Here is a 25,782-nt window from a genome sequence, read left to right on the forward strand (position 1 = left end):
ACTCAGACTCAAATCTATTTTTATAAGATAAATATTTATTCATTCCATCTGGCTACACCTATTTCTCATGTTGTATTTGATGAAGTATGTTTCATCTGGAAACACTTATGTAACCGTCTTAGGCATGAGGCATGTAAATCTGCACATGGCACCATTATTGTCTCGAGTGACTATTATTTTGCATTTGGGAACAAAGAAATTAAACTGAAGCATGTTTATTCTAACTGAATACAACACATTACGAATAATGTTTAGACAGCTGAGGATTTTCCTTTTATGTTAGGAAGAGGATCCACAACAGGCATAGACATGCACAGTGGATGCAGGTTGAGTATGTCAAGAGTAGTGGAGTTAAAAATCTTGATTATCAAGCAGATAATACATTATGATGAAACAGATTACCATCCTAATGATATAGTAATCTGCTCTATTATAAATGCAATAACTTTACACAACATCATTTAGTTTCATTATCCCAAACCTGAAGCTTTATAATAAAATAATGTTCCATTTGTATTGCTAGACTTTTGCCAGCCAAGAATGTCAGTGTTGGCGCTTTCTGCAAATTTCATGTCAGCAATTTTACAGCACAGTCTACAATATATGTGTGTGGCAGCTAAGGTTAAGGTGAGGGTAATCATGTTTATGACAAAAGCAATAGATTATGAGCCATTAGTAGCATCTCCAGATTTTCCTCTTAGGTTGTGTGCAGCCCAAACACTTTCTCTACGCAGAACCTCAGGCAAAAAAAATGTCACAGAGCGCTAGATGATGCTCCTAAATATTACTGCTGTCTGTATTAGCATTTTTACTGGCTCTGAGCTTCTCTCATCTAAATACAGACAGCTGGACAATTAGACAACAGCAAAGAGATTTCTGCTGAGCCATTCAAGCTATAACTATCAAACTGTGCATTTTGGAAAGTATTGCAGACATGTCTGGCCTACACTCAAATGGAGACTGCCCCTTTGTGAATATATAATATTCAATCTATAGGAGCTTTGAAAAATGCTAACAGTTGCAGCTTACAGTAATTATGACTCCTCTTTATAGTCTTATTTACAAGTTAATTACAAACCACAGTCCCACTACATGAAGTGTTTTTTTTTTTAGTTTTTTTTTTTTTATTATTATTATTCAGACCGTTAGGGATGCAAGATAAGAAGAGAACATAATAAAGCAAGGACAGTGTCAATGAAATCTTAAGGAATTAAATGTTTTTGTGAGGGTTTAAGTAATAACAGCAAGTCATGCAGCACTGAAACCCCTCTCTCTCTCTCCCTCTCTCTTTCTCTCTTTCTCTGTCTCTCCCTCTCTGTTTGCCTCCAGCAGCTCTTGCTACACTGTTCTGTGCTGCATCAGATTTATGAATCCTCACACTGATGGAATAAATTACACTCTTCAAAAAGACTGTGACAAAACTTTTTGACACTGATGACCTCTGGTGACAGAAATATATGACGAGCATCATTCAGGCTTTGCTTTTTTTTTTTGCTTTAATTTCAAAAAGATAATAGTTCAATCTGTACAAAGTGTGTTAAATGAGAAAAAATAATTACAGTATAGTATAGTATACTTTATTACTCACTGGGACCTCCAAAATACTGAATGAATACTTTTTCATGTGGACTTTTATTCAGGGACATACATCTCTTCACTCATGCTCACACTATTTTATATCGTAATGCCCTCACACTCTGGACCATACACATATTTTTTTAATCTATCTATTCATCCTTATACACACACACACACACATATATATTCATTTCATTCATATATTCATATTCATTCATATCTTATTTCTTAGCTTTTTATTGACTGTTTTGTTTACCAATGTTTTATTATTAGTAGTTGGTTGGTCTTGTCTATAGACATTTCATTGCATTAACTAAATGTTAACCTGCATATGACAAATAAACCAATCTGAATAGTAGATTTTTAAACCATGTTGATGCAGCCATTCTAGCAGTTTTGTGAGTCACTACAGTGCTTTGTATCATATGGTAACGCTGGAATACTAATATAATATAATATATAATAAATTATAATAAATTTTGAATTCCGACTGTTCAGACTGTTTCCTTCACGGAAGAATAAAGTTCATCTGATCTCACCATCTAAACATACAGTACATCTGAAAAGGTGTTGTCATTACTTACTTACTACAGGTATCCTTTCTTCAAAAAAAATAATTCAACATACATCTAGAGAAGAAAACAAATGCCTTAAAAAACTGATGCATCCAGCCAGTAGGTGTTCAGATGTTTTCTCTGGATAACTGAAAGCTCTGACCTGCAGCTGGCACTACAGGAAAATTCATGGAACCGCCAAAGTCAATAGGATTCATTCTCTCAGGCCATAAATATCATAACAACACATTTAACCCCATTTAAGATATTTGTGTCTGGACCAAAGTACACAAAGTCTAAAAAGTACAAGAGAAACTTTTCAACATGTAAGCTGTAATGTTGTCTTTGCCTCAGCACTCTGAAGAGCAGTCATAGACAGTTTGCACTGAATATCAAACCAGGGGCATTCTTAGCCCTCCTGCATTTCCTGTGGTCATGGAGTATGTCAGTGTCACATGTAGTAATACCACCTCTGCAACACTTCCAACAAGTGTAAACAAGTGACACAGGTAATTCTTTGTTTCCAAAAGGAAGCCATCTGCATCAGCTTGTGTATAGTCTATGTCTTTCTGTGGAGTAAATATTGTCAAACAAAGCAAAGATTGCCGGAGGGGCAACCTGAGGGTCACATGTTGTTCTTCCTTCTTTTTTCCATCCATGTATTGCTTCAAAAAAATTGAAGTAAGACAGCATTCTTCAGTTCTTTACTCTTAATGCTTCTTTAGCTTAATTCAAAACATTTGGCCACAGTTCAGTTGGACCCTATTCAGTTCAGACTGTTTTATTCATTTGCAATTCAGTTCAGTGAATAGAGTGGACCTCAGTTTAATTCAGTTTAGTTTATCGTACCACACTTTACCTCTTCTCTGTTCAGTTCAGCTGACCTTAACTTTTACCTTTACATCTCAACAGTTTTATGTTTGTTTTCACTGCATAAATTAGAATGCTCAATATTTTTATTTTATCAATGGATCAAATGACTGTGTGTAAAGTGAAAGGCATATATCACCTAACTCTGCAGCCCATCTCAGCTGTACAGAGTTAATGTTTTGGTTCATACTCACTGCTCTTAATAACCTTGTCTCCAGCTGCAGCAGGTTTCTGTTTTCAGTTTTGTATCAGCTGAATTCCTGCTTTGCTCTGTTGCAATTACTATGGTAGCTAGACAGCTTTGTATCTTGAGCATAAACATACTGTATATTGTTTTAGGCACTTGGACTAATTCTAAGTTGCCGTTACTTCTGAGAGGACAGTTTCTTTCAGTAAACCTTAAGGTCAGATCTCACAGGTTTCTTGCAGTCTCAAAAATTGAAGATGCATTAATACAGTAATAGAAACTGGCCCAAGTTTTGACAGAAATCAAGAGATTCTCTCTAAGCTACACTGTAAAAAATCTCCAGGGACAAGTGATCACTTTGAAGTCACTTGTTTTGAGTTACCTTGCTTTAACTTTTCATGCAATTGGACATACTGTAAGTCTCACTGTCCTGCAGCATTCTCTGTTTGAAATGATGGCCCCACTGATGCAGCCTCTTTCCTTGATAAATGTATCGTATCTGTGAATTGGCACAGCCTGCAGTTTTTTATTTTGATTGCAAAAAACCCAACAAAGTGCATTTGTCTCCTAAATGCTCATATCTCACTGCTGCTGTAACGTTGATGTCTCTCCAGAGTCGTGTTTCCTTAATTTCTCTTTGAAAATGTAAAATAATTCCTCTTTGTCAACATGGGTCAGAGTGGAGTGGTTGCTTATATTAAAAACAGTGTGATTAAGCACAAAAAGCAAAATAGATTTTGGCTGTAAAAACAGCACATATAAACATCGAACATTTTGTGTAAACTCCCATTGTGCAGATCTGACTGTTGACACCTCATTTCTGTAGGTGTCATTTTAAGAAGAAGGCACCAATAACCACAGAAATGGTTTTTCTTTGCCTCTATTTCTACAGCTGAAAAAGGTAAAAACTAGGAAAATAAAATGAAGAGAAACTTCAATAGCTATTTGTGTGAGATTTTGTGAGAGACTCAGGCACATGGTGGAGGCTGAGTGTGAAAATTAAATCGGCAAGCTTGTGCACACAGTGTTTTATTCCAGAAACATGTTTTTTTTTTGTTTCAAACAAAGCTGTCCTAATCAATTTCCCCAGCAAGCTGGCTACACAGAGGCCTTAAGGTAGACAACATGATGATGGGATCAGAATGACTCATCTTGTAAGCTCCTCTGGCCTTTACATTTCTGCTGCTTTTATAACCTTGTGTCACAGCATCGTATCGTTTTTGTGAACTGTTTGTTTATTTGAAGGGCCACTGAAGACAGAGGGAGTCTGGTGACAATTCTGACACTGGCTACAGCAGATTGTGTCGTATTGATTTCAGGCTTTGACAGTAATAGTGCTTGTGTTTTAAGCATTGGACGAGCATGACCAGCCCTGCTGTTGGCTGTTAGCCTACATACAGTGTTTCCAACCAATCCTCCTCTGTGCAACAACCCAGCAATCAGTTGTTGATTCACTGGATTTCTAACTGCACCTGCTCATCTGTGTTCGCAAAAAAGAACAATCATTAAACAGTAGGTAAAGCTTTTGTGTAATATGCGGATTGTGTATGAAGCATTTTGTTTGGAAAACATAATGCCAAGAAAACAGAATTTATTAATTTGTAGTAAAAGGTAATTTAACATATTTAGCACTGGTATGATGAAAGGTTATATTTCATAGACAATATTCTGAGGAGATGGATATAATGTTGTTTTGCCTATAGTCATTTATGCTAACATTCTGTTGTGTATGTTTCCCTATTGTTCGTAGTATTTCTTATAGCACTAAAAGTCTCCTTACACAGAGCCAGTGTTTTAATCTGCCAATATTTCCACTCTCTTCGGAAGGAAAAAGAAGGATGTGTTACTCTTATCTTGGCACTGTTACATAGTGTTGCTCAAATCCCTGTCATGCGTCCATACATCATTTAACTCCATTTGACCAGCATCATCCTGTACTGTCACTTCTACCTCTCCTGTTCGTCTGTGCATTCATGCCATCACTGCGTAGAGGCCAAAAGGGAGAAAGGAGGATGAGTAATAAAACGGAAAAAAGTGAGCAGTTAAAGGCCAAAGCAATCAGACTTCTCTCCCTGTTCACACCCAGTCTGACTCAGTGGATGTGCCAAACTGTCATTCAGCTTCTCTGATGACAAATAAAATGGTTGAAGCTTTAAGACACATCTTTGCTGAAGTCTAAATTGGATTTGCCTTTCTCTAATCATTGTCTTGTCAACCTTATCCTGCACAAATTGCATTTAAATGTTTATTTGTAAGTAATAAGCACAAAGTGCAAAAAGCATTCATTATTTCAGTATGCTTGTAATTAATTGCATCGCAGTCCCCTCTTTTAAAAAGCATTTGTCTTGTAGTCTTAGTACTGCTCACTTGGTCATTTTCTACACCCATCAGTCACTTTTCTTCACCTTCTCCCATTGTTTGCATCCATCTATTCTCACCTGTCTTTCTTCCTGATAATAGCCTGGTGAGTCTCACCCCTTCTCAACGATCCATCACTTCATCTGACCTTCATCCCTTCACATTCACTCCTCATTTCTTCAGTTTATATCATTAGTCACTGCAGCTTTTCATCTCTTTGGTGTCAGTCGCTCCCTTCACAGTCCAACTTGACTGCAAGCACTAACCAACCTGCCCACACACACACACACACACATCCAGTCTCTGTTTTATTATTCTTTATGCACAAATGATGTCACTGCTATTATCATCTGTAGGTTTTTTTTATTCATCCTTGTTCATTTTCTCACACTTAGCTCACCTACTTGATTTTTCCATGACTCATACAAACTGTACGCTTATACATCCTGTAACTCATCAGTTTTTACAATTTAATGCCACCTTATGAGTATTAATTAATAACCTTTAAGAGAGTTTGTGTCTTCCTCCCAGATGTGAACTCGCTGGCTGCAGAGCAGGAAGGATGCTTAATATCATCCTTTTATGAACTCATCATTTCATTAGTGTTCAGCTTAATGTTGGGGTTGTCATCAGGAATTGGTGGACAATGACTACACATCACACAGACACCAATTTAAAAGCTTAGTCAGTCTGAATCAAACAAGGTTATATTTGAGAAAGACACTGTGTGTATATATATAACTATATACATATATAACTATATATATGTATATAGTTATATATATTTAGGGGAGAGGGGACTGGAACCGTTGATGGGCTTTTTAGCCAATGTCTGGTGGTCTTTATTTACATTTCAAAGTAAATTTCTAAAGAATTGTTTTGCACAGCTGAAAGAAAATCACAATGATTAAATATACTTAAAAGAAATCTAATAACAAAAACACTTTAAATACTAAATACTATAGCTTTATGAGGCACAATAGCAAAAGCCAAAATGTGCTTGTATGTGTCAGTTTCAGGCAATTTGCAATTGGCCGACTGGGATATCCATCTGGACCAATACGATAATGGAACTGAGTGTCTGGCAAGCAGCCTAGCAGCCATTTCCGTGCACAGAGTAATCAGATTATTATCCACAACAATAATCAGGTGTGTGGTGTTGATTTTTAAATAAGCCTTTCTAATGAGCCTAAGCACAAGGTATTTACATCCAGCAGATTTTGTTGTTTTTGTTTAGATTTTTCCTGCAGGTGTAGTTTTACAGCAATTTCAGGTTTCACAGCTACACTCAAGATAAACTCTTTTGTCAAACTGTGAATTAAATTCCTCAATATTTTTACAACCAATACCAAAGTTTTCAACATTTGTGTTTTACCATATCCATGCATGGCAACTAAAGTATAGTTAAAGAAGTGTAACATGTTGGTAAATATGTTTATTCGCTCTCAGTGATAGATAAGATTTATACCATTCTGATTTGTGTTCATTAAGTATGAAACTACAGCCAGGAAATGTTTCTGTCAGCTTAGCACATCAACAGGAAACAGTGGGAAACCTGTGACTGTGCTAGCTCTGGTCTCCTTCATGTAGATCTGATGCACAACACACCCACCTGACAGTGCCATCCACTCACTTACCTTCTAAAGGACGCACCCTGGATGACAATCGCAGAATCAACAAAAAATACTGGGCTGAATAATACATATGCATGATTAGTGTATAATATATACTGTATAATTCACCTCTGCCCATATGCTCTGGTGTGGGACTGTTTTCATGGTTTATGCATGGCCCATTAATTCCAGTAGGGGAAGATGCGAAGTAATAGTTTGACATATTGTGGAAATATGGTTTTGCTTGTTAGATAAGTTTAATTTTCCCTCTTAAATATGAAGCTATGATGTGTTTTTGTTACCTTTGAGCATATTCCTGCATAAAGATCTGACATCGGCTCCATCCAACATTTTTGGAAGGACACTGACATGTCACAGAAGGAAAATCACTGGTATAAATAATGAAAATGAATAAAGGCTCTGGTATTTTTCACTGTCAGTCTGTCGTGACTTACTCTCTTAAATATAACAGAAGTATTGTGAATGTTATTAGTTACATCCTTCCCGCTTTTCCTGCTATGACAAGTGAAAATGACTGCTGTGAGAAAAGCCTCTTGTAGAACAAACCCTTTCTGCCAATATTTTGTGAAAAGCCTCTACAGAAGAGTGGATGCTGTTAGAGCAACATATTAATGCTTAATGTTTTAAGATGCCATGTTCATAAATCAGATATGGGTGTAATGATTGGCTATATGCACGAGTTTGACCATTTAGCGTATGTACAGTATCAGTATATCAGTATTTATACTTCTCTTGTACTGATATCTGTACTATGATTGCCAGTTCAGTCTTACATAGAATTTCATTTTCTCAAATTTCTTTGCCTGGATACTAAATATTCTGGTAATTAGTTTCTAAAATATACAAATAAGGTGCCAAATCAACAAGGTATTTCCCTTCCACCTGCAGGAAGGTACAGAGAGGAGAGGAGTCTCAGGTGATAGAGCAGGTTGTCCACTAACTGAAGAGTCGGTGGTTCCAACCCCTTCCAGCCCTAGTCCACATGCTGAGGTATTATTGGGTAAGACACTGAACCCCAAGCTGTTGCACTGGTGTATGAGGGTGTGAATGATGAAGGCCAGTGCCTTGCAGGGTTGTGCTGGCTTTGGTGTATGAGTGAGTGGGAATTGGTGAATGAGAGATACTGTAAAGTGCTTTGAGTGGGCATGAGTGTGCAAAAGTATATAAGTAAGACCATTTGTATTTATTTGAATGCACCCCCACCTCCTCCCTTCATTTCATTCATGCTTTAGCACAATTTTATATTGCTGTCTTATGGGGAAATAAAAAAAAAAACATCCTCAGAATGAATCTGCTGCATTTTCATTCTTTCAACTTTCATGGTTACTTCTTGTCCTTGAGAGAGTCATTTCTTTGTCTGTATTTGAAAATTAAAATTCCTTCCTACTCATGTGCTCCTTTCTTTTACCAGTGTTAAGGTAAGTTTTATTTTGACAAAAGACTGTAATCTAAAGAAACTACACTGTAAAAGAAAATTCTCTTAAGCATAAGCGGTTGCTTGTTTTGAGTTAGTTTGCTTTTTTATTGAATTGCACATACATGTAGGTGTTGTCTTGCTATTTTCTCTATTTGAAATAATAGGACCCTTGAAGGAGCAAGGTTAAAGAATAACATTCACTGTTTTCCTTTTGCGATTATGTGGTAAATGCCTCCTCCACAGCCAGTCAAGTGTGACAGTCACATGCTCTTCCCTTCCAGGTACTGAAGATTAATCTGTACTGGTGGTTTACTCTGAGTGGAGGAATTAAGAAGAAATCATTAAATCAACCCAAATATGATTAAACATGGGAACTTATTCTGTTTTCCCAGTATTTAAACCTTATTAACTTTTAAATGCAGTTTAACTTCTTGGAAACTGCACTGAGTTATCACAAGCACTGCTTAAGCTTTAAGCTCTGTTTTGTAGTGTGAGATTTAATATCAATACTCCATTTAGCTGTTGGTTCAATCAGAAAACCATTCACCAAATAACCCTATTCACCCACTCAAGAAATTCTCCACCTCTCGCCTCTCATCCATTTTCTGAAATCACTCTGGTGCCCAGCAGATTATGACTAGGACTAGCAGCAGAGAAAATGGAACAGTCAGTGGATAGGTCAAGCCAATTTTATGTTCTTGGATATATTAATTGCCTCTTTCTACCACATTTTCACAAAACCAAAACTGCTTTGGGTTTAGTTTAGGAAAAGATTGTGCATCAGGTTAAGATAACCTTTGTCGTCACTGTTGCAATAATAATAAATGTGGTTAAGGCCATGGAACAAATAAAAAACATACCAATTCACTATAGTCTTCATGGACTCATCCGTCCACCCCATCTGTTCTTCTAAACACTATATCACTGTATTTCCTTCTTTGCATCTGTCATAATCACCTAAAAATAACACATATTTTAATAAGTTGCTGGCCATGCACTTGTGTTATACAAGAGGGCTTCAGGAATAGTCGAGTCAGGGTCAACGTACTCACTGTAAGCTTGCTTTGGCACCTGCACTGTATTGACAGATCAGTTCTATTCAATTAAATGAAAAAGTTATGTTTTTCACATTGTGCTGGGGTTAGTTTGACGACGGTAAAATTAACCACAGATAGCTGAATTTTTCTTGACTATACCCCATACAAGTTTTTTTCCAACAGGATGACAAGGTTTTCTTTTAGTTAATTCTGACTGGTTGGTCTCTTGTGCACCTCAAACTTAATTTGCAGACCTCTAGAGAGGTTATAATGAGGCATCTGCTTTTTCCTTCACTTCAAAATCATGTATCGTCACCAATTATGCTGGGATAACCCAGACAGAAATTACTCCTGCCTGAATTTAATTCCCGTTACTGGTGCAGGCTAGCTGTAACCACAAACACACAGTGTTGTTGTGCACTTCATACATATGAATCATTCTGATGATACAAAGACAAATGTCAGGCAGTAAAGGCTTTCAGCATACAGGTACCTCAGTTTGTGATGTGCACAGCTGAAAATCAAATTTCAGAACTAAGATTAAGGTTTAATGTTAGGTTAGGCTTAGGTGTTAGGAGGGAAGTGATTACATCCAAATGGTTTGGCCGATTAGACTTCTGCCTGTGTTGGAGTTTGATGTCACACTGTCATAAATCACAGAGATACTTGAATAGAACAGAGGTGTTTAATGGTATCAGTAACACCCCTGCTTTTCTTGCCACAATAAATCAAAAGGTCAACTGTGCAAAAAGCCATATTTTATATTGTACAGTAAATATGAACACGGAGTGTAACAAAATGAACTATAATTCCAAAAAATCTGAATGAGAAACAGATTTTTGATTGTGCTGTTTATGTAGAAAAGTCTCTAACAGGATCACAGGTGCAGAAAATGAAAGCACTCAGCAACATTAGAATAGGAATACTGGTGAGAGATAAAAATAAGATTTTAGAAACAATCAAATATAACAAAAAAATCAAATCTCTCTTTTTGTGAAATATAATCTGCTATTGCTGTCCTGCAATTTGATGTCCTATTATTACAACATCAATTTCTTGCAAAAAACAGTGTAGTGTAACCATTAACATGCAGTATAGTACATATTTCATACAATCAGCATGTAGTATGTTGCTCATGCTCATGTTTTCAAAACTTTTGATAGACATCTGTCTGCTCTGATATGACAGGTAGGTTTCTACAGAGAAATAGGAACTAGAAGCACTAAAAACACTAACAATACAAAATGAGCTCTTGCACAAATTAACTCAAATAATTAATAGGCGGCATTTGCTGAGACCACTGACATTTTACATATTAGTAACTATGGCATGAAACTGTTGAAAATCAAACTATTTCAAAGACTTGACAGTTTGTACATCTTTCAGCTCTTGCCAAGTTTGATACTGAATCTAATCAGAAAAGCAATAACCACAGAGCCTGGCAAGACTCTGCACTGCTCGATAATCAGCCATAAACACAGTAACACTGTGAAGTGCTTTTACAGTATCTGACACACATGCACAGCTGCCCAACATCTTATTAAATTTGATATAAGTGACTGTTGTGCTAGGTTTGAGAAAATAGAAAAAAAAATTTTTTTTTAACAAAACTGTGTATATGTGTCTGTTCTTGTTTGAAAAGTAGTATGTTTACTTTTTCTGCCCACCACAGTGTGAAATATGGTTCTTGCTCCTGCTGTTATCTGCGTATGGCTGGGCTCAGTGATGTAGCTGTGCTAGTTAAATAACATCCATGTTGACTTGTACTGTTTCCAGCCCCCTCTCATGGTCACTGTATGTAAATGAAATAAGAAAAAGGAGGTTTTTACCACAGGTGCCTATTACTGTGCTGAAAACCAGTGTAGCTGATTATAGCTGTTATAACATCCACACTATTTCAGTCTGAAATGATAAGTCTTGTGTGTTCTAATTTATGTTCTGTGTGTATGTGTAAATTCATGTGTGTGCTTTTCTTGAAAGCCTAATTAGAGCCGTGATAGAAAAAGCCGGAGGAGTTTAGGTGAGAAGCACATGCTCCCACAGTTTTGGACATATAAAGAACTCCTGTAACATGTATAAGATATACTATTCAGTGATACACTGTGCAGAAACACACTGTCAGAGTAATACAGAACGGTTTAGGTGACAGATTGTTGCTTGACACTGTGCATTGTTTGAATACTTTATCTAAGTTGTCTCAACATTTCACTTAAAAATACCTTATTTTCTGGTTTATGACACAATTAAGCAGCAACTCTAAAAGTATTTACACATTAATTCCAAAAAACAAAGGGAGCAAAGAAGCAGACTGGACAGTGCTTTTACTTTCTGAAAAATATGTATTTTTCCAAGGGCCACATTACAGCACAGACACACAGGTGATGCTCTAATCAGCTGTCCTATGATATGTATTTTTTAAAAGTAATTGCACACATTTCTAGATAATGTGTGTCCAGAGACACAGTAAGATCAATGCTGCAGCAGGATTCAAAAACACCAAACCGAGAATAGAAGAAAGTACGTCACATTTTGTATCTCTTCTGTTTATCTGGTATGAGTACATGTGGTTTATGCAGTCTGTCATGGAGCAGACTGTGGTGATGAACAGTGTCGTCAGTACTTCAATACAAATATATTGTTCTTTTATTCCACCACATGTATTTGACAGTTACAGTTTGCAATTTAAAGCATTGCTATTAATAACTCAATAATATAATAACATTTCATGACATTCTGAAAGGACCCATTGTTGATTAAATATTCAGCTTTACTTACGTCAATCCAGTGTAAATGTAGGAGTTATGAAGAAGTTTTTGTCCATGGTGTAAATAGATAATGATAGATATCTCAGGGCAGTGGAATATGTTGTGAACTCAGCAACTGTTTGTCACTTTTGTGTGTGTGTGTGTGTGTGTGTGTGTGTGTGTGTTTAATCTAAGTATAATATTCACTCTGTTTTTGCTCTGTTTTGGTCTCTGACAACTTATGGGGAAATATTTATTAAACATATGTTCACCAGCTATTCACAGATTTGATCTGTGTGGTCTTGGCTGCTCTGCAGGCAATCTGATCATGTTTCTGACATGTCCATCTGCGGAGTGTACATTGCATGTGCACGAGATTTTCCAATTGTATTTAAAACCTGTGCAAATTTAGTAGAATGATCAGAGCCAGTAAGGCTGATTTATATAGCAGCCTTTGGTCTATTTAGTTGGACTGGAATCCTGCAGAGATAGAACTTCTCTCATCTCCTGTGAATCCAAAGTTTGATTTAATTCCACATTTTCAGCAGTTCCTCTCTGTGCTTCAGTGTCCCTCTGTGATGCTTAATGATAATACTGTTTACTGCTCTGTGAACTCAAAGCCCTCCAGATAATTAGACATACCAACATGGGTCATCTGATCCCACAAAACCCTGTTTAATTTTATGTTTGTGTCCATGGAAACAAGTCTCCAGTCTACTGAGGGATTTTCTTGTTCAAATATAAGGCCTAGTTCTTGTGCTGACATTATTGTGCACATATATCATGTCATAAGCAGTGTGGCTTGACAAACATAGATTGGACATGATTGCACACATATAGCAATCAGCATGTTCCTCACACATTCCCAGACAAATGCTGCCAACACCTCATCTCATTTTGACAGATCTGTCAACATGCCAGTCTGTCCTGTAGCTGACTGGAGCTGACACTGAGTGTCCTGAAGTCCTGGTCCTCTTTCCACCAGGTTGGGAATTCTCATGGCTCTTAATCTAATTGTTAATACTTAACACTTTCTCTATCCTTTTTTAAAAAGATTTTCTGCATAGATGTGGTGAAAATGCTCTAATTTTATTTTGTTGTTACCCACAATCCATGGCATCATGGCAACCCACCTTTACAGTCCCACAATCCCAGTTCTCTGTGGAATTGTACTGCAAATTCCTCTTCCAATAGATGATGATACATTTAAATGAAGACAGTATTTTGTTGTAGCTTATGGCTTTATGGCTGTTAAATACTGAACTTTAAGCTGCCACCTCTATGCCCAATACACTGCCACTTAAACTAAAACACAACAAGTACAGAGTTAATGTACAAAAAGAAAATACACCATATAAATGATGTTTCTCTTTATCTAGTGATGAGTAAATAGACACGTTTAGTAACATGTTCGCTGTATTAACAAGGTGATAATATTTAAACGCTGAATGTTGTTGCTCTCACCACCAATAGTGAAATTTCAAAAGTATTTGTCAGTCATTTATTTCACTTTTTTCCAGAGATAGAGAGGACAGAGAAAAGTTAACGGATATAACATACATACAAATACTGGAGTACAGTAGACATGTAGCACTGCGGTCATGTAATACAAAACAAGCATTACATGGTGTCTGAGGTAAGAGAGTGGAGACAGAGAGAGAGAGAGAGAAAGCACTCAGTGAAAATACTGATAAAACATGAGAGAGACAGATGTTTCAGCGAGCTCTAATAGAGTTTTCGTGGCAACAACACTGTCGTCCCTATTTGGACAAACAGCAACCCTTCACATTAGACGTGTCCATACAAGCGCACACACACCGTGACTGACTCTGTTCCAGGAAAACAGCTTCAGGGAGTCTCTCCTAATTACCTACGCAGCCAAGCCAAAGAGGTGAGGGTAATAACCCCCAAAGGATGCTGACTCATTTTGTGTACACACACACACACATACACACTATAATACATGCTTTTGTATGTACTTCTGCTTTTTTAGATCTTCAGTCAAAATGTGTTTGCCTGCTCAGTGCAGTGGGATTTTCCTGTGTCTGTCCATATAGAATTATTTGTGAATATTCACTAACATGTCCAGCAATATGAAACAGTCATTTATGAAACAAATGGCACAAATTACATCCTGTGCCAAAGTACAGCCTTAGAGAGTTGCCAGCATAGTTATCCACTGTCACTGTGAACGTGAGTTTATCATAGGATGTGGAACAAGGAAAGATGATAATGAAAATATACCTGATTTTTTTAGGTCTGCTGAGAACCAGTCATGACTCTTTTTACCCAGCAGTCCAGAACTGAAAATCTCATCTTGCTCAATTGTGCCACTGAAAACTACAAAAAACCTACAAAACCTAAAATAACTTTATGTAGAGACTGAGATAGAGAACTTAGGAGGTATAGTACACACACACACACACACACACCTACACACACATAAATTAAGAGCGTTAATAAATATAAATTAACTGCAGAGTGATGGGAAACTTGCAGTGCAGTGAGAAGCTCTTGTCTGACCCTCAGCTATAACTCTTGGGTGCCTCTGACCTGCAGCTCATAAATGTATGTTTGTTTGTTTTTTAGCCATAAGACACACACAGGGAGCTGCTATCAGAGCGCAGAGAGGAGAATACTGCAGAACCAAGTAAACAAAACTGATGTCTTTCTATCCATGTGGGAGAGAAAGACCAAATAATCTTCAAGGTTTCTGCTGAGGAAACAGTTGTTTTATTTCTTACTTTTTGGTTCTTCCCTTGGTTGTGATTGTTTGTGTTTAAAGCACCAAAGGACAGAGTAGAATGAGAGTCTGAACCTGAAACCACATGTGTTTTGCCTGTATTTCATGTGCCTGCTCTTGGTTATAGCTCCACCTACACAGTATAGGCTGGCTGCTGGATGCAGGGTTTTCTGGAAGAACCTGTAGGACTCAGGAGGAGATACCCAGGGAGGATACTCTTGCTCATTTCAACTTTATAGTTTTTTTTTTTATTTTTTTTTATTTCTGCAATTTTATAAAGCATTTTGCTTCATTAATTACATGTTTTTAAATAATTTTCCTCTCTAGTTGTGTTTACTCTAAGTGTGTTTGCCAGTGTGTGTGTACTTGTACGTCCAACATTTTGAGGCCTGGTTTGAGTTTTATGCCATTGAAGTGAGGACATTTGGGTGGGTTCTCACTTTCTGGCACACGCTCAAAGAGCTGTTTGAGAGCTTACATCTGGTTTCAGGGTTTTGATTTGAATTAGAGATCACTTAGGGTTAGAGTAAGGGTTGAGGTTCTTTAGTTGTGATGGTTTAAGGGTTGAGGTTAGATTCGGATAAGGGAGTCAGTGAGTGTACTCTACAAGTGTGTGTGTGTGTGTGTGTGTGTGTGTGTGCCATATGTATGATCTGAGGCACACCAGAGGCCTATGGGTCATAGGTCTTATAATTTCTCTTTTGAGTTATTGTCTAGAATTTCAAAAAGAATATTTGATTTATTTTCATGCAGTTGGCAGAGGAGAAAAAGATATTAGAAGAAACAACAAAGGGATTTAATAACAGATCTTATAAAAAAAAACAAAATATATTACTTCAGATAAGACATGTCTATGTTCAGCACAGAATCCAGATGCCAATAGAAGCAGTTGTATAAACCCATAAAATATCAAATGAAATGCACAAAAGAATAACACTGGTGTGTGTGCTTTCGTTTGTATGCACCACTATACACAGTGTTGTGTTGAGCCAAGAAAGAAAGACGTCAAGCAGCACAGTTCAGGCAGATTAATATTAATGCATTAGTGAATCAACATTGATGTTCATAAATTCATTCATTAATGCAGAGCACCTTTTGATACCACTCTGTGATAAGGCTAAAGCCTGTCATTTTCAATGTCTGTAGGTCATTAATAATGGCATAGTATATCAGATTTTCTATTAGCCAGAGCTACAGGGTGGTTGGGGACGGATAAACTGTTGCTATTAACAGAGTAGCAGCTTGTAATTCGAAGCGAGCATGCTCCAGGAAGAAAGAAATTTTTCACAACTTGGAGACCCAAACATGTTTTGAAATGATTGGTGTCATATATCATATATTAGCATTCACAGGATAGTACTGTCCCTACAGCCAGTTTCTCCACCTGTTTTTCCACCTGCTACTGAAAAAATCCAACTTCCTGTTTTCTTGCAGATGTCTACAAGTCAACCCTTGTTCTTTGAGCATGTCTTCAAAGCAGCAGCCTGTGAGGTGTGAGGACAAGGAGCAGCTCAGCCTGAGGAGTGTGAAGTATCTGATATAAGAACAATGTTGTGACTGATTGGGTCTGTGGGGGTTGCTGTGCCGAGGGGCCACAGCTGGCTTCTGGGCATGATTTACTCATTTCAGACTTTAGACTTCCTTTACAGGAGATGTTGCCCACATGAAGTAGTTAATTAGTAAGTTAGGATTTGGAGAGGTTGTTAAATTGAATAGGCCCTCACAGTGACAGCTATCGACAGTCCCGCCTCGGCTCAGACTCCCGAAGGGCTGTCAGTCTGTCACGCCGCCAACAGCTTTACCCTTGATGGGTTTCTCACGGCTGCGTCTCCCTGCCTCGCCCATGCCTCTATCTGCTCAGAGTGGGCAGACAGGACTCAAGGGATGATCATCCCCCTAGTTTTAATTAGGCTTTTTAATTACAGAGTGCAGATGCATTTCACGGAGACTTGCACTGAGGAAACAGTTGAGCAGTGCTGATAGCAAAGGGCGAGTAAGAATGTGTTAAACTAATAGATAGCTTGTTTTGTTTGATAAAAAGCCTAGAGAAGCAAGTGGAACAGATTTTCACTTTTCTTTTTTTATACAGAAAAAGTGATTCACCGTGTTTAGTAAAGGATGAGGTTACAAACAGGTTACAAGGTTGTTCTTTCATATACATATATACATGCTGCTGTTTTTATAATGAATATTCAAGTAAAGAAAAGCCCCCGAAAGTGTCTTTACCAAAGTTAGTGCAGTCACTGCAGTATGCAGAACTGTCATCGTCATGTGTGAGTCATATCTGTACATACAATTTGCCCTAATCACATTTGGCACATTGTACCTCTAATGAACCACTTTCTGAGTCTCAGCAGGTCAAATTTGAGCTACTATGTACCTTTCCTTTCATGGATGAATTGTCGATTACTTTGTTTGTCAGTGCTTTCAAGACCTTTACAAAGGGCCATGACAAACGTGATTCATTTGACTGTTTTTTTTTTAATCTCCCACCACTGTTGTCAAGCTGCTAATAATCAATATTTGATTAGAGCTACAATCCAATTTCCAGATGTAACAGGCAACTGGTTAAAGCAAAAACCACTCCAAACATCAACAGGAAGCAGACAAAGGTTTTGGTTATCTATTTTCATTCATGTGTTTCACATGGTTGTATTTTTTTCACAAAAATTAACAGAAGTAGTCATGCTAAAAAAAATAAAACAGATGAAATTGAATGGAAATCAGACACTGCCTAAATTGACACCACCTGGCCAAACATGGTAAAAATTGATTCACATATTATAAACAGCTCTCTGTTACATTTCTTGTTATGCTGGTTTGTCAGATGAACTGGGAGACAAGGAAAAGGAGCAGAGAATGGAGCTACTGAGAAATGATTCTCAGTTTCAGTGAAAGGAGGCTGTAAAGGGTACTCTCAGGAATGGAAGGTGGAGGAGAAGGGCAAAGGGGAATAAAGAGCATAGAACAGAAAAGATCAGGAGGTGATGGAAGCAACTATTCAGTGTTGGATGTTTCAGTCTGCTGAATGATGTTTGGGCAGAGATTGATATCAAGCGGCAGCTTTCACAACTGCTGGAGGAGGAAGGTTTCTCTGCAGTTACCTTAGATTTCACTTGAACGTATATACAGTGTGTACGTTATAACACGGATAGTTTAATATGGGTTCAGTATGATGTGGTGGAGGGTCTTTTCAGATCTAATTGTGTTTGGTTAGAGCTTATTGTGACTGCTTTATAACAAAAGCACCCTATGGTTTTGATAACATGTCTAGTATACATAACTAGTGACTTAATACAGCTGTTTCTGAGTGTTAACAGTGATCAGTGACACTGAAATCAGGGCGATATAATTGAAAACATTTGTACTGGATCAATCACCATGCAGCACCTCTGCCTCTTTTCCCATTTGACCCTCTGTTATTATATTAACTATATATTATACACTATATATACTATATTAACCTGCTGAAATACATTTCCAGAGTGTCAGTGGTCGGGCGAGGATGAGAGGACCTGAGGACAAGAATGGACAGATGTGAGAGGAACGACTGAAGACCAGAATATGAGAGGATGGTGAAAAGATAATGCACCGCAAGAGAGGATGGAGAGAAGCGGAAAGAGATAGTTATTAATTTACTGATGTTTTGTATTATACAGTCGAAGCACTATAGTGTAGTCATGGAAACAAACAAATGTATGAGTCATGCGTTGCAAAATTAGAGTGGTGGTGGTTTCAGGGCCTAAATCAGGCTCAAATTATTGTCAAAGGCTGCATAAAACAAGGCAAGGGGAAGTTAGGGTAGTTAGAATCAGCAATGGATTTATTTTCCATTTTCTGGTCTCTTTATTCCATTATCAAATATTGTGACTTCAATTAAGTGAATTTGTGTTGTAGTCAAAACTTGAATGGAATTTACAAAAATCTAAGAGATTCTCACAAACTGGATCGTCACAGACTGAACACAGCAATTTAACTTCAGCCCATCTGAGAGAATGATTTGCAATTCAGGTGTAACCTGGATGAATCTGGTTCACTTTAGAGAGGAAAGCCATGACCCCACTGTGGAGTCGATATGAAACTGCCTGAAAAATGTGTGGATTTTTGGCTTTGATTTGAAATGCCTACAGGAGACAAAACAAAACATGTGTCCTGGAGACACATCTGTTTTATCACAATAATACTTCATGACTTTTCCTAATTTTATAAGAATTGCTTATAAACAGAAAAGGATGGGCTACTTTTGTTCAGCTAACTAAGACACGTTTTCACATGCTCTGTAACTGTGGTTGGTGTTGACAGAACTTTGTATACAGAATTACTCCTCACATAGTTAGATATATTTGTATTTCTCTTAAGAGTTGTATATGTTCATGAAGGAGGACTAAGACCTGAGCTGTAATTAACCCCAAACACAGATAACATCATTATTAAAGATAACAAACAAATGGAAACCCTAGATTATGTTGTGGAAATCAGTAGTTTGTTTTCAAGTTTACAACATTTTTACAAAAAATTCAATTCTAAATTGCTCTTCCAAACAAAATTGCATGCAAAACCTCCATTAAGGGCATCTACATGCCAAAGTAATGCATTTAGGAAGAAGAAAGCTTTTTAAATGTATCTATGTACTACTACTACTGTAGTACATAGTTAGTATACATACGGTTTACTACTGTAAACACTTTTGGTAATGTAATGGTTTCTTTCATTACAGAGCAGCCACGTTGAAGGAAATGGGCACACAGACTAGAGCTTAGTGTACATGCAAAAATTGAACAGTACATATAATTTATTTATAACACAAATACTCACAACAGCATCAATATTTCCTACACAGACCCTTCAGGATATCTGGAATCCCTGTGGACAATTTACCTCTGAGTTCCATATACTGAACAATATGGTTCATTCAGGCAGGGGACCTGCAAGCAAATTACAAGATTGATTGTCCAGTCCATATTTGCAATGTGACAAAAACTGTTTGCAGTTTTCAGGACGGAGTGATTGCAGAGGTGCTGTAGTGGCTTCTCAGAAGCCAAATGTCTTGATTCAAATCAGATGATTTCAGATGAATTGTACTTGTATAGCCCAAAATCCACTTGGAAGAAGAGTTTCAGACAAAATGTTAAATTGCCTAAAACCTGAATCAGAGAGAATTAGGTAAAATAAATGCTTCCCAAAATATTTCTTTAAGTTCTAATCAGAAAATCAAAGTTTCCAGAGAGACCAAACATCTTATGCAGAGAAATGCGAAATGCTAAAGGGTGGAGGATTTAAAAAAATATTTTATTTATCTCTGAGAATACTGAATGGTGCATGCTTTAGTGACTTTGAAGGCACTTAGAAGGAGAAACACATTTCTTCCATATCTGACATTTTGCATCTGGAAAGTTTAATTGAGAAAACTGAGACATTTATCTCAAAGGATTATCTTCCAAATTTGGTAATCAGCCATGAACAGATGGAAAAACTCATCGACTTGGAAAACCACTGGTGAATATTTTCCAGTGTCTCTTGGCAGACTCAGTGAATGATGAATTTCAAAGCGCAGCAATGAAGATGAATTATTTAATGTCATTTTAGGAGATTTGACAGAGAGTCTTTGGGAGGACTGGGGGCACAAATAGAAGTGCTGTGTGGATTTGTGTGTGTTTGTTTGGTAGATGTTGGAGTACCCAAACTATCCCCTGCAGTGAACAGGTTTTGACATTTCCCTGATAAATCATGGAAGATGACAGCTCCAGGGTCATTCCGCTTTACTGCAGAGCTGAACTTCGGGATCTTTCTGAGGGCATAGCTGTATATCACTAATATGAAATAAAAAATCTCCCATCAGCAAAATGTTGACTTTTCAGAAAAAAATAACATTCAAGAATAATGTAATCTAAGAATAATATCTAACACTGCTGAAAAGTATTAGTTTGGGGAAACATACTTGTATGCAGTTCTCCATAAACAACATAAACTAAAAATATATTAGAGGTGTATCTTTAAATGTCTAATAAAATGTTTAATAAAAATGAAAAGTTATTTCATTAGTTTTTTTTTTTCATTGTTTAATTTAATATCTGGCTGTAATATTAAATATTATTATAAATATTAATATGATTTTGTATTTATTTTCCATGGTTTTTATACAAGAGAAGAATAGCTTATTCTGGTCAGTGTTGTTTAAATTATATGATTTACTGTCCCATGAAGACCAAAAATAATAGATTTGGAGAAAAAAATTATCATAAAAATTCTTTAAGGTCAATTAATTTAATTTATAAAATTATAAAAACATCTGGACAAGCAGATGTTACTCAAATGGAGGAACACTGAATATGTTGTGGATTATTTTCAGCTGATGAGCTGGTGTTTGCAGCAGTGGGATGATGCATGTGTGGTTGACTGAAAATAAATTACACAGCCCATTTTCATTAACATGTCACCTCCTGCAAAAGTGTGGCTCACAGATATATATTTGTTGATCAATGGAAGACTCTACAATAAACACCCAATACAATATATCAGGATTTGGATACACACGCAGTGCTTCATTGAAGAATAACATTATTGTTGACCTTTTCATGGGAATTGTTGACAACAAGGAAAACATGGAAACCTTATTCCTTGTGTTCTTCATATTTTTGTTTTGCTTATGAATATTCTGCATATGGTAAAGTTGCACTCAACATGTTTTATCACCAGCACCCCTTTGTTTATGTCTCTGATTGTATCATTTCAACAACAGACTTTGTACATGGCTGTTATAAAGTTACTGTATCTGAGGAGAAAGCAGCACTTACATTCAGGCTGTTTGGGGACAAGTGCAAGTCTATTGTAATGACTGTTCACTGACCCCATGCCACTTGCTGTAGCTCAAACAAAGAGAAGTTTTGTTTTGTTTTATTTTGCCTCTCCAACTTTTCAATGCTGAAAGTTTCTGTAAAGGTATAGTCAGTGGCAGATGAGTGGAGAGCTTGTTTAGTGAAAAAATATTCTTGTCCTAGTTAAAAAATATCTCAGTGTTAGAAATAGTATATTTTCCTTTTCATCTTCTGCCAACTGTCTTTCTGCTTAGAAACACAATGTAAATACATTCATGATAGGGCATGTCATCATTAGGGTCTTCTGCTATGAATGACAGAAGAAGAAAAGTAAAATATGTTAAAATGTGTATGTGCTTCTTTACATGCTGTACACTCACAAACTATAATTACTAATTTCAGTATAGGTAAGAATACCTTTCTTGCAAAAAGAGGACGTAATGCTGAACTGTGGACTGTGAACCTGCAGTAGTTTGCCAAAACAGTCCAATCATAATGTATAGCCATTGCAATGTAAATATATAGTATAGATGATACTCAACCCAGGCACCAGATTGAGACACTTGGAAGCTTTGGAGTCACAAAGCACATTATATATTAAAAAACACGTTGAATAATCCTGCACCTTTCCACATCATTATCCAATCACATGATCATGCAGCACTGATCTGATTTCTAATTCAAATATAAAACACATCTAACATTGCACATGTAATCTGGCATGCTTTTTCAGGCTAGAGGTTCCAGACTGCAGGACAGCAATGTGCAGAGACAGTGGAACCCTGTGAAAGGGGCCATTTCAGAGCCGTCATGTTGTCTTACTGAGATAAGATCACTACCAGGTAACTACAAAAATGTTGAACTTGAAACCATTATTTCTTTTCCTCTTTACCATGTTTTGCAGAAATGCCATAAATGTTTTAAATTAATGAATGACCATAATGTCAGGAAATGTTTTTACATTTTCTTGTTTTTTTCAACTGCCTGTTTCCAGGAGAAAAAATGCTTGTAAAAATGAAATGCTGACATGTGCAATTATGACACACTGTGCCTTGATTTTGACATATGATTCAGGATGTCAGCTGAACTGTAGAAGTAAATAATGAGAAATACCACACAAAACAGCGCCACCTCTGGTTAATTTCATTTATTTTGCCGGAAATGCACATGTTGTAGTTTCATGGATCAAAGCTGCAGTTGACATTTCTCTCCTATTTTCTATGTGTTAAAAAGGAGGTTCATACATAAGAGTACAGGACATCATACATCACACTCACCTGGGACATGCTTCAGATCCATTATTGAGAAAAAGGGCTGTAGTAATTATTAGGAGCCTGTGAATGTGCCATATTTGTTAAGCAGAAGCTTTTTTTCTATGTAATTTAAAAAGTAGATGTTGAACATGTTCACATTTCCATGCTGCACTGCTGAAAGGAAGCATATGCATCTAAACCAGGTCTGGATTGCACTCAGTGAATGTAAAGTGGCATAAATACTCTAGACAGCTGTTAGAATAGTCATATGGCCGTGTTAGTATCTTGTGTTAATTAAATGTATGTTAAGGCATTTAACAAAGAACAAAAGGGGAGTATTATAGCTCCCAATCAATTAACTTGCTTAGACAGAGATCTAAATTGAACTAAATTCCCTTTTGAGTTTGTTTATGGACTTGGACTCAACAGGTAAAATCGTTGTTTTTCCCAGGGTGCTTTGAGTGCACACAGATAGATGCTGTTGTTGTGAGCTATTGATTTGCCCAGCCTGGTCTGTTCTTGTAAATTTGTGCTCAATCCTCATGTTTTCTCTGCAAGAATTTAAGACAGCCAGGCAGGTACCATATTTATGACTGCAGGCTACAACCACCATTTCTCCCTGTCTGAGCTCAGCTCGGTAAATCACACTATGAACTCAGGGTGAAAGATAATTCCACAGACACATCTCAGAGACAATACTGAGGTCTGTAGGTCACAGGGTCTGATTGAAGGGATGAACATCTTATTTTTTAGCCCTGCTAGCAGAATGGCTCTAGGGATGCCAATGTCAGCCTGATGGTTGATCCACGACTCAACAATTGTTGGATGTCTTGTCATGTAATTCTGCATAGGTATTCGTGGTCTACTACTATTGATGTAGCTCTACCAGCAGGTAAAAGTTTTCATTTATTTAGTGTGATATTACTACATATATTAGATGGAGAGCAAGAAAAGCTTGTACATTCATGAGGGAGGAGAGGGCGTTCAGAGTTGGCTGACCATCAGATATCAGTTCTGTTCAAGCAGTTCTGTTCGTGACCCTTTCTGTTTCTCAAACACCCACATGTACATTAATCAGGATTCAGATGCACATAGATGCTTGAGGTTATATGAGAGTCACTCACACTCATCTAGCCTATCATTTCCCTCTATATTCTCTACCATAGGGCTCACTGCTGCATGTCTGTGAGCCGCAGTGAAGAAGGCTGCTTTTGCAGCCCTTGACCTTTTCACTTTTTGCATCCAAAACAGTGCAATCCTCCTCATCACGTAAAGAAAACAAGAGTTGATCCAGAGCACTGGGGCCAATAGTGTCAAGGAACATATATGAGCTACATCTTGATTTCCCTCTCATGACCTTTTCATCATCCTCCATTTAGTCCCAGATCCTCGTAAGTAAATATTGAACATGTCAGATGCATAAAGATCAAGGTCTACCAAGCAGGGAATCAATAGAACAAATACATCCATCCATCACTCCACTGCAATTGTCATGCAGTGCTCACTTTTAGACATTTTCAGCAGTTCCGCCTTTTGACTTTATTTGAAAACCACTAAAACATGGCAGGGTCATTTTTTTGTCCTGATTAGTCTGCTGTCTTTTGGAAGAAAATGTGTTATTTGTCAGAGAATAGGCTGTGTGTCCGTGTCTCTGTGTCTGTGTGTGTGTGTGTGTGTGTGTGTGTGTGTGTGTGTGTGTGTGAGAGAGAGAGAGAGAGAGAGAGAGAGAGAGAGGTAGAGAGAGAGCAGAGTTTTGGTGCCCCCCTGTGTTAATGGTCGGAAAATATACTTTGAACTGCTCACCTTATATATACAGATTCTTGTTAAATATATAAAAACAAATTAATACATAAGTGGAAGGATTGAAACTAAACCCAGTAGTTTGAATCTATAATGTAATATTAATTCCCAGACACCCATTTATAGGTCTTGCCTTCAGTTTAAATTATTTTTTAAAAATGACGAAGATGTTCCTGTGATCTTTTACATTTTCACATTTATACTGTATGATGCACAATCATAGTCTTAAACTGAGTTTTCTGACAGTTCTAACAGTCATGTAGAAAGAGGCTAGAAAACAGTGCATTATATTATTATATTCATTTTCTCTTTCTGGAAACAATGGACATTTTTTCAAAAGTGGGGTGGATTTACCTTTTAGAAAATATCTAATTATTTGTTCACAAATGACCATTAATTCATAGACAAGCATCAAATAACAGATATATGGCCAGTATACTGTACTGACATGATTGGTTTTAAAAAAAATCCTAAATCTAAGGCCATAGCTGTATTAAAGAAGAATACAATAATAACTAGTCAAAAATAGCCTGATTTCTTAAAATGTTGCAACAAGTTATACTGTGTAGTTGCGGGACTTCCCCTGATGTAGAACTACACGTGTGTGTGATTTTTGTTATTTATAGGATTATAACCTAAGGATTATGTTTTAGCCTTCTACATTTTGAATATCTCTTCTTGTAACACAGACATTACTTTGAGGCTGCACTGTCAGGAAGAAGTATTTTGCAGAGTGGTAGCGTTAACAGATGTGCAGATGTGGCCCGGTGTGCATTGCAGAAGTCTCAGTAG

This window comes from Mastacembelus armatus, chromosome 15 (assembly GCF_900324485.2).
Source record: "Mastacembelus armatus chromosome 15, fMasArm1.2, whole genome shotgun sequence".
In the NCBI taxonomy this organism is placed as follows: Eukaryota; Metazoa; Chordata; class Actinopteri; order Synbranchiformes; family Mastacembelidae; genus Mastacembelus; species Mastacembelus armatus.